Genomic DNA, 9210 nt, shown 5'->3' with positions numbered 1-9210 from the left:
CCCCCCCCCCCCACCCGTCCCTCCGCTCGGCTGGTTCCACTGCGCAGTGGCGCGCCCGGCTCCGGCCTCGTCACGTGGCCGTCTAGACACCCTGTCGCTTTAAAAAAAAAAAAAAAAAAAGCGATTGTGTTTCGCAAACAACAGATCGGGTTTCTAAAAGCTATTTCAACCCCCCTCCCAGTTACCGCCACCCTCTCCCAGGTCTAGAGAGGGGTACCCACGGCGGAGGGAGGTGGGAGGCCGAGACGGCCCCGGGGGTCGGCGGAAACCCAGCGGGAGCAGGGGGAAATCGGAAGAGCTGGGGGCATGGAGCGGGCGAGTTTGGAGCGGAATGAGCCGGTCAGTGGCCCGATTTAGACCAGCAGAGCTCGCCCGGGCGCTTCATTCATTCGTTTTGTTTTAAGGCCCTGGCGGCGGATCCCTTGGAAAGGGGAGGAGATCGCTGTCTGTTTCAAAGACATTTACACCGGCCAGGACGGAGGCCCTGGGAAGTGTGCGCTAGAGGGAACAGCCGGGCGGCCGAGGGCGGAGAGGCGGCGCGAATGTGACCTCAGCGGCCGCCGCGCTCCCTCCCGCCCTCTCCCGCTCCGGGCTCGGGTTTCTAGGACTGCCTGGAGAAGTGTGTCTTGTGCACAGCTCTGGAATGCATTTGGCAGGCTGACGAGCAGCGAGGGGCAGCATCCTGGAGGGAGGAGGGGTGCAGCTCGCCCGCGCGCCGCCGGCAGGTTTCCTCCGGGCCTGGAAGACCTCCGGCACCCGCCACTCGGCCTCCCGGCGCGCGAACCTTACCCAGCCAGCAGACCTGCTTAGAGCATCCAATCGCTTGCGGGGCCTGTTTAGGGTCAGAGAGTTTATCCCTTCACCATAGGTTCCAGAGAAAGCTATCCCCAGATGCAGGTGATTGCTAGGAAGCAGAAAAGGTATTTGTCAAGCAAAAGTCCCTGGAGCAGGTCTGAGTGTTAAATGTTACTGAGACAACTAGTTGGCATGGTGATCCAACCTGACATATTTAGTAGGTTTTTGAAAAGTTGCTTGAAATTATAACATTAGGACAGTCATGAAACTTACGGGGGGGGGGGGGGGAAAGAATTTTTTTTTTTTACCAAATGTGGAATATAATATTTATTTCTTGCCACTGGAATGATATGTTCTGGAAAAGATAAATTGTAAATACCCTTTCTTTCCAGTAACGTTTGTTTCTAACTTGATAGATAATTGATACACATTTAGAGGGCTGAGAGTATAATTCCTTAGAGACCCTGGATTCAGTGACTAGCAACACTAACTAGGAATCATCATTTTGAATTAGGTTCTCGGACCCTTCCACACTGAACTCATACAACTAGAAAAGAAAACATACAAGTTCTATCACATGATTCTCTCGCTAGGGAGCCCTGCGTTGTGGAAGGAAGACAACAGTATAGGACCATCAGCAGGACCGGACAGAGAGGGGCACGTAAGCAGTAATTACTGGATGGCATAGTAATTCTCCTAAAAATTAAAATGCCGCTTATTGGAATGGTGTGTGAACACTCTAAAGCAACCCGGGAAGAAGACAGCAGTCAAGAAGACCAAGGAAGGAAATGGAGGAGGGATGACCCCACCATTACAGGCAGGGAAGGACAGAAATGCAGTCTAAGAAATGTGTCATCTTAGAAAGGAACGGGAAGGGGCTGGAGAGGTGGCTCAGAAGTAAAGAGCAGTGGATGCTCTTTCAGGGGACCTGAGTTGGCCTCCTAACGTCTTCAGCTACCTCCTAACTGCATGCAGCTCCAGCGTGTAACTCCGGCACTGCGATCGCGCGCACACACACACACACAAGTTAATCTTAGAAAAGCATAGGAAGCCTGGTTTTTTTGTTTGTTTTGTTTTGTTTTTGTTTTTTTGAGACAGGGTTTCTCTGTATAGCCCTGGCTGTCCTGGAACTTGAAGACGAGACTGGCCTCGAACTCAGAAATCCACCTGCCTCTGACTCCCGAGTGCTGGGATTAAAGGTGTGCACCACCACACTCAGCAAGGAAGCCTGTTGTAAGAAGTGATTCCATAGAGGAGTTCTGAGGCGGCTCAGGGCTCACTGTATAGGCAGCTTGACTAAACAGTGGACCTCAGGTAAGATGCTGCCTTGAAAGACTGTCTAAGGCCTTTTTTTTTTTTTTTTTTTTTTGAGACAGGGTTTCTCTGTGTAGCCCTGGAACTCATTCTAAACCAGGCTGGCTTTGAACTCAGAAACCTGCCTGCCTCTGCCTCCTAAGTGCTGGGATTAAAGGGTGTGCCACCACTGCCCTGCTAGTCTAAGGCTTTCCAGAGAAGGATCATGTTCTTGCAGGGTCCCATTTCTCTCAGTAGACAAGAGAGGCTAAACCAGGCTGCAGGTGACAGGAAGAATTGAATAAACTGAAAGCAAAGGGCAGCCTTCTAATTACGCTGCTTTGTGGCTACGTGGACAACCTGGAGAAGTCTGGAAATGTGAGTGGTGCTAATCCCCTTTGTAATGAAAGGCCCGGGTAAAAACAGACGGGGCAAGTAGGTGTAATGGGTATTTCAGGAGCTTGAATCTGATGTCACAGCTTGTCTGGATGGGACGTGCATCTACTTGCAGAGCTATGTTCCCATCTAGTGTAATTGTGGGTGTTTTAATTCAGGCGTCACCTCTATTTTGTCCTCTCTCCACAGCTTTCCTCCTCCATTTTACTACTTGAGGGAGCAGTGGGTGGGATACTGGGCAAGTAGCTGCAATGGCTGGTGCTTTATGGTTCCCTGGCATCCCCTGAATCTGTTAACATCCCAACCTTCTTGACAGCCAGCCCCACCCCATCACATTCTTACTCCTTCCCTTTCCAAGAAAGAAGCCAGAAGCCCGAAGCCAGCAGTAGAGCTCTGACTGGCTTGTATGCCTAGAAAGGAAGGGCTCTTCTTTCGCCTCACGGGCACAAATGGGACCCATGAGCGCCGATTTCAGATGATTCTGATCCTTTCAAAAAGAAAGTTAGGAGTCCAGGCTACTGTGAGTGAATTTGATTCTAATCATTTCAGAGAATATGGAATAAAATATCTCATTTGCAGTTGTTTATTTCCTGTTGTGGCTTCTATTTTCATCTTTCAGCCACTTTGGTGATAGAAATCAAACCCTAATCACGGTGCAGCCACAAGTCACAGAGACCGAAATAGCAGACTTAGGACAGACAAGGATGGAGACAGCTAAGGAACTGGCTATTAATCACCAGTCCCTTTGCTCACAGCCCATTGGGTAGGTGTCTGGAGAAGAGCTGAAGCAAAGGGTTATCAGCCTGTGCCCAAGGCCTCTGAGCAGCCAAGGCCCCTAGGTCCCAGAACAGCACAGTGAACAGGAAATGGCCTCCAAGAAAGTAAGTTCTCTGCATATGTCAAGGAGAGGTGATTCACAGAAAGACCTGTTTTGAGCCAAATCAAGGCCAAGAGGAGTCTCCCAAAACTCTTGCCAGCTCAAAATGACCACAAGCAAAAGCAGAGAAATCGCCTCCCTAGGAGGACGAGATTCTGGCTATTGGTTCCTTTCTCCGTTTTTGTTGGTTTGTTTGTTGCTTTTTTGTTTTTGTTTTTGAAGTTCCAAGATGGAAGAGCAAGAAGCTCACAGTGCCCCTGGGGGCGGGGTCAGGGTGAGGCAGGGACAGTTTTTCTTGCAAAAGCCGAAAGGAGAAACAATTGGAAAATATCAACATTTCTTGCACAATCGCCACCACCCCCCCCCCCCGCAAAGAATGTGTGAGCGAGCCCCAAACCATCCTCCTCAACTGCAGCTTTACAAACGGAAGTGAGGTTACGCAAGTAAGGCGGGCGTGAGTAAGGCTGGCAGGGCACTCAGCACTTCTTGCCTTATCTCGAGAAGAACTCGAACTTAGTGAATGAAACGCATCTGATTCACAATCAAATAAAGACGCCATAAGTCCTGACTCATCAAATACTGTAGCGTTACAGGCAAGCTGTCAGCTGATCCAGAGTGGCTGCCAGGTATCTGTCCAGAGCACTCAAGTTAGGTGCTGAGTGTGGGGTGAGGACACGCGAAATGGATGCTTGTTGTAACAACGAAGACAGCAACATCCAGAAATAGTGGCGTGGGGATAGATATTTAAATATATAATCATGTTGAAATTCCTCTAACCCTAAACAAGGGCCATGGATAGCTAATGGGCAGGGTTGGGAGGGGAGTCCAGGCACGTAGCTTTTTGGACTGCTTGAATTCCGAAGCCAGTGAGCACGTTACTCATCCACAAACACGGAGCTGTCAATTGTTTTAAGCCTTGCCTGCATTTCTCGTTTCCTGAAAATCACTGCTGACAGTCTTGTGGCAAAAGACAGTTGGCCAGGTCCCATGCAGAGGTGATGCTATAGCTAGCATGTCTCTCTGTGGGGCAGTTGCTATAGGAAGGCCAGTGACAACAGAAGCCAGTATCTCATCTCAGAGAGCAAGGAAGGGCAGAGAGTCTACTCCCTCCTGACCCTGGCAAGAGTCAGAAAGAGTCCCAATCCGAAAACATTCTAGATACCAGTCAGGTGCGAGTCTATAACCCAGGGCCAGAGGCCTGACAAAGGCTGGTATGATGATGGAGGTTCAGGGAGGAGACTGCCCAGCCTGAGAAAAGGAGAGCTTTGCTTGGGGTGACCAAAATGGATGCACGTGATTCTCTGTTCACTTAGCAGTCACTGGTTCAGAGCTGATGTCCCAGGCGCTGGGAGAGACCTTCTGGGGGATGTCAGCGGGCATATTAAAACAGCTTCTGTCCCCAAGGAGGGAGTGAGGAAGAAAGAGGGTGGGAATGAAAGACACCCTATCCTCACCAAATGAACCCTGACTGGAGAACAGAGAATTGCAGGGTTATTCTGAGTAAGGGCATCTCACGTAGTTTCTCGAAGGGAGAAGATTTGAGGGCTGGGAGGACTGAGCTGAGTGAGCAGCAGAGTGGAAGCTTTTGTCTCTGTCCTAGCAGAGACACAAACAAGGCCAGGCTGGAGTTCAGAAGCAGAGGACGCCCTGGGATAGAAGCCCCCGTCCCCCGACATGGGACGAATGGGAAGCGATAATCAAAGTAGATCCTAACCCAGAAGAACCCTGGTCTACCCTCATGCTATTCTGAGTACTGTCCAGGTTTCTATCTAGAACCCCAAGACACGAATATACTTCAAGATTCTAGTCATGTGGGGCTATTAAGTGGTCTTTGTTACTGTCTAATTTGTGCCTGGTTTCTATCTTTCCATTGCCTGTAAACTTTCAAAGCGTCACATGGGCGCTGGGTGCTGGTTAAGATCTGAGTGGGGTAGCCTGATAGTGGGGAATTGCAGCCAGCAGCCTGTAGGACAGGGACTATTCCTCTTTAGTACAGTGTCACTTTCTGAGGTTGGCCACATCTAATGGTCCTGGCTTACGGTAGAACTCACCAGTTCACCAGACGAGCCCAGACACACTCTCTCTCTCTCTCTCTCTCTCTCTCTCCTTTTTAAAGATTATTTATTTATTTTATGTATATGAGTACACTGTAGCTGTCTTCAGGCACACACCAGAAGAGTGCATCAGACCCCGTTACAAATGGCTATGAGCCACCATGTGGTTGCTGGGATTTGAACTCAGGTCCTCTGGAAAAGCAGTCAGTGCTCTTAACCGCTGAGCCATCTCTCCAGCCCCGAGCCCAGACTCTAGAGATCGGTCACAGAAGACCTAGAGAAGTAGTTCGTAACCTATGGGCTGCAACCCCTTAGGGAACGCATATCAGATAGTCTGCAAATCAGACATGCGAGTTACAATTCATAAAGTAGTAACATGACAGTTATAAAGTAGCGATGAAAGAAAACAATGTTATGGCTGGGGGTCATCTTAACATGAGGAACTGTATTAAAGGGTTGCAGCATTAGGAAGGCTAAGGACATCTTCACCAGAGGGACAGGAAGGACCACCCCCCCTCCCGACCCAATTCTGAAATTAAGCAGACTTTGCAGTCATTGCTAACTCCTCGGAGGCCTTTGGAGAAGCAGTTTCCGTTGTCTGCCTGCCTTCCTCCTCCGAGTACCGAATTAACAAAGTCTTGTGTGTGCCAGACTCTGAGCATCCCTCAGAAAACAAAGTGCGCCCCACAGGGCTGCTTGGAAGAGGTGCTGCCACCGTGGGAGCCCAAGTTTATGTAAACCCGGTGGCATACAGATGCTAATCTCTGTTATTATCATGAATCCCAAGGTCGGAGCCTCTTGGCCTAACCTTGCGGAGCCTAGGAAATGCATTGGTAATTGTCCAAGCAATAGGGTAACTAACTGAAGGAAACCACTCTTTGGTGACTAGGATTTTGTTTGGGTGTGGGGGGTTTTACAATGACCAGTTTCCATGGGGTTTTACAAAGACCGGTTATAGCTCATCCAAAGGTAAAGCCGGGTGTTTGAGTTTAAAAACAAATAGGACTGGGAAATCTTTTCCGGTTGCAAAGAGAGAACGTTAACTGAGAAAACAAGTACAGGTTTACTTCTTTACTGGTGGGAGCCAGTATTTCCCTGCACCTTGGCAATAGCTCCATTTGAATGACGGACAGCGAGGAGGGAAGGGCTCCCCTTCACAGAGGAAGCACCCAGGATTCTGTCGCTCTGAGCCCTGTCTCTCCATCCCACGGACATTTGTTCTGAAGGATCTCATGGTTATAGGAAATGATGTTATCGAGCTGTCTTGGTGTTTTGCAGACCCGAGGATGAAGGATGAGGAGGATGGAAGAAAATGGGAGTGGCGCTTGCTGCAAAGGGTCGCGAAGGGTCTCAGCACCTGCCAACTGGCTCCAATCCAAACTCCACTATTCATGGTCAAGTTCACATAGGGCCGTAGGGTTCTAACAAGATGTGACTAAACTTATGTTTTCTATCTTATTGATTGTTGTGTGGTTGATGCACGTCTGGTGGTGCATCCTTGAAGAACACAGACACCCTGAGAAGAGACATAGTCCCCAGGTTCCAGCACTTACTTCTCTGTGAGCTACCACTGTAGCTGAAGATACAGGGCTCAGGACGAACACTTGGCCTTCACTTTGAACTTCAGGCCCACGTAACCATCAGCCTACGTGACACTGCAAAGGCACCTTAGCTCTGCTGTCCCAGATGGCCAAGCCAACCTTATTCCAGAAGCTATTGCTCCTCATGTAAGAACCAGACACAAAAAAAGACAACCTCTGCCTCACCCTCCTTCACACAACACTGAGTCTGTCACCTTTGAAGCATTTCTCAAGCCGTGTTTATTCCCCTGGCCTACATGGAACACAGCCAGGGTACGGAACACAACCTCAGCACCGGTTTGCTTTCCTCTCCCCCTTTCTGGTCTTTCTCAGATGCCCAGAGCTCTTCTGTCCCAATGACTGCTTATCAAAGATCTCACTGTGTCCCCACCCAAGGGGTCTTTGGCCACCCTGTGAAGTCCTAGTGGCCTGGAGTTTGCCCCCTTTCCCAGGCACCTTAGGGTTCCTGCTGCAGCTCCAGAACTGGGGGAGCAGGGTTGGGGGTGAGTGTGTGTGTGTGTGTGTGTGTGCGCGTGTGTGTGTGTGTCAATGTTGACTCACCCTGCAGTATTCTCTCCATCTGAACAGGTCCCCAGTCTCTGAGACTGAATCACCCCTCTTTCACTATGCCTCTGCACAGCTGCCCTTGTGCTCCCTCTCCTTGCCCCGCCTCTTTTTAAGACAGAGTATTATGCAGCCCTGGCTGTCCTGGAACTTGTGTAAACCAGCCTGGCCTTGAACTTGCAGAGATCCACCTGCCTCTGCTTCTGCCTCTGCCTCTGCTTCTGCCTCTGCCTCTGCCTCTGCCTCTGCCTCTGCCTCTGCCTCTGCCTCTGCCTCTGCCTCTGCCTCTGCCTCTGCCTCTGCCTTTCTGCCTCTGCCTTTCTGCCTCTGCCTCTGCCTTTCTGCCTCTGCCTCTCAAGTGTCAGGGATTAATGTCTGCCACCTCCCCAGTCCCACCTCTCTCCATCTACCATGTAGGTTCCACGGGGCAAGCCCAAGTCATCAGTGCCTTTCTCCACTGAGCCGTTTGGTGTGTCTTTGATGGTGATTATTTACAGGAGCTATTCAGCAAAGTTAAATGCTGGCAACCCAATGAGGGGTCTCTTGATCCAAAACTGAGAAGTTGAGGCACTATTTCAGAATGACCAAAGACAGTGGAAGAATCTAGATATGTCAATGATGAGAACAATAATAACTCCAAAAGCTGAGGGAAATTAACTCAAAAGCTTCCAGCTTCCTTTTCCTTACCTAGTTTAGTGGACTCCAACTCTCGGGATAGCTTTTTCCTGGCCCCAAACTCACCTGATTCGTCTATCCACCGCCACACTGAAGAACGAACAGCTGTCTCAGAGAGCTTGGCTCCAGAGCTCTGCAAAAAGAGAACACCTTGCCTTGAGCTGTGTTTCCAGAATGCATTGCAGCCCCCAGAGTCATGTACTGTGACCAGGTCAGGACATGCATCTTCTGTTCTCCTGTACCCAGGGCCCCAGCAACCAAGGATCTGGGGACATGGCTGATGTTTGGCAGGTTCGCACTCTGAAAATATTTGATGAGACTCAGTATATGCTAAATAAACACTGGATCAAGTTCTTGGTCTCTCCTTTGGGGAATTTACAGTCTATCCTACAGAGAGGATTGACAATGACCATTTGGTGTGTATGCATGTGGGGTGTGTATGTGTGTGTGTGTGTGTGCAGGGTTTCCTCTGTATATGTAATCCAGGCCTTTAACTTTTGATCCTCCTGTCTCTGCCTCCCAAGTGCTAAGATTATAGCCACTATACCCAGCCTTCTTTTACTTTTTCTTGTTTGGTTTGGTTTGGTTTGGTTTGGTTTGGTTTGGTTTGGTGAGTCTCACTAAGTTGCCCAGGCTGGTCTTGAACTTTCAAATCTTCAGGGTTCCTGTACAGTCAGGGCAAGCTTGATGTTTTATAAATGACAATTAGCCTCAGTGGCAAGAGCTTTGAGTAGACTGAGGGAGTTGAGTGGGAGAGGCCGAGTAAAGGTGACAATGATGTCAGGAGTAGCATCCGGAATACCAGATTGGGAAGAACAAGGTCCAGGGAAAGAGTCTTCCAGGAATGAAAGAGCCAGGTCCTGGCTGCTGTGTGGATGAGCCAACAGGTGAGCTGGCTTGCAGCCCACTGGCCTCGCCTGGAGGCCATCAGGACTGGGTGTGTCAGCTGCAGGGAGCTGTGGAGCACGGAGAAGGC

This window comes from Mus caroli, unplaced genomic scaffold (assembly GCF_978045245.1).
Source record: "Mus caroli unplaced genomic scaffold, Mus_caroli_1 scaffold_19, whole genome shotgun sequence".
NCBI lineage: Eukaryota > Metazoa > Chordata > Mammalia > Rodentia > Muridae > Mus > Mus caroli.
Note: the sequence above shows the minus strand (reverse complement) of the source record.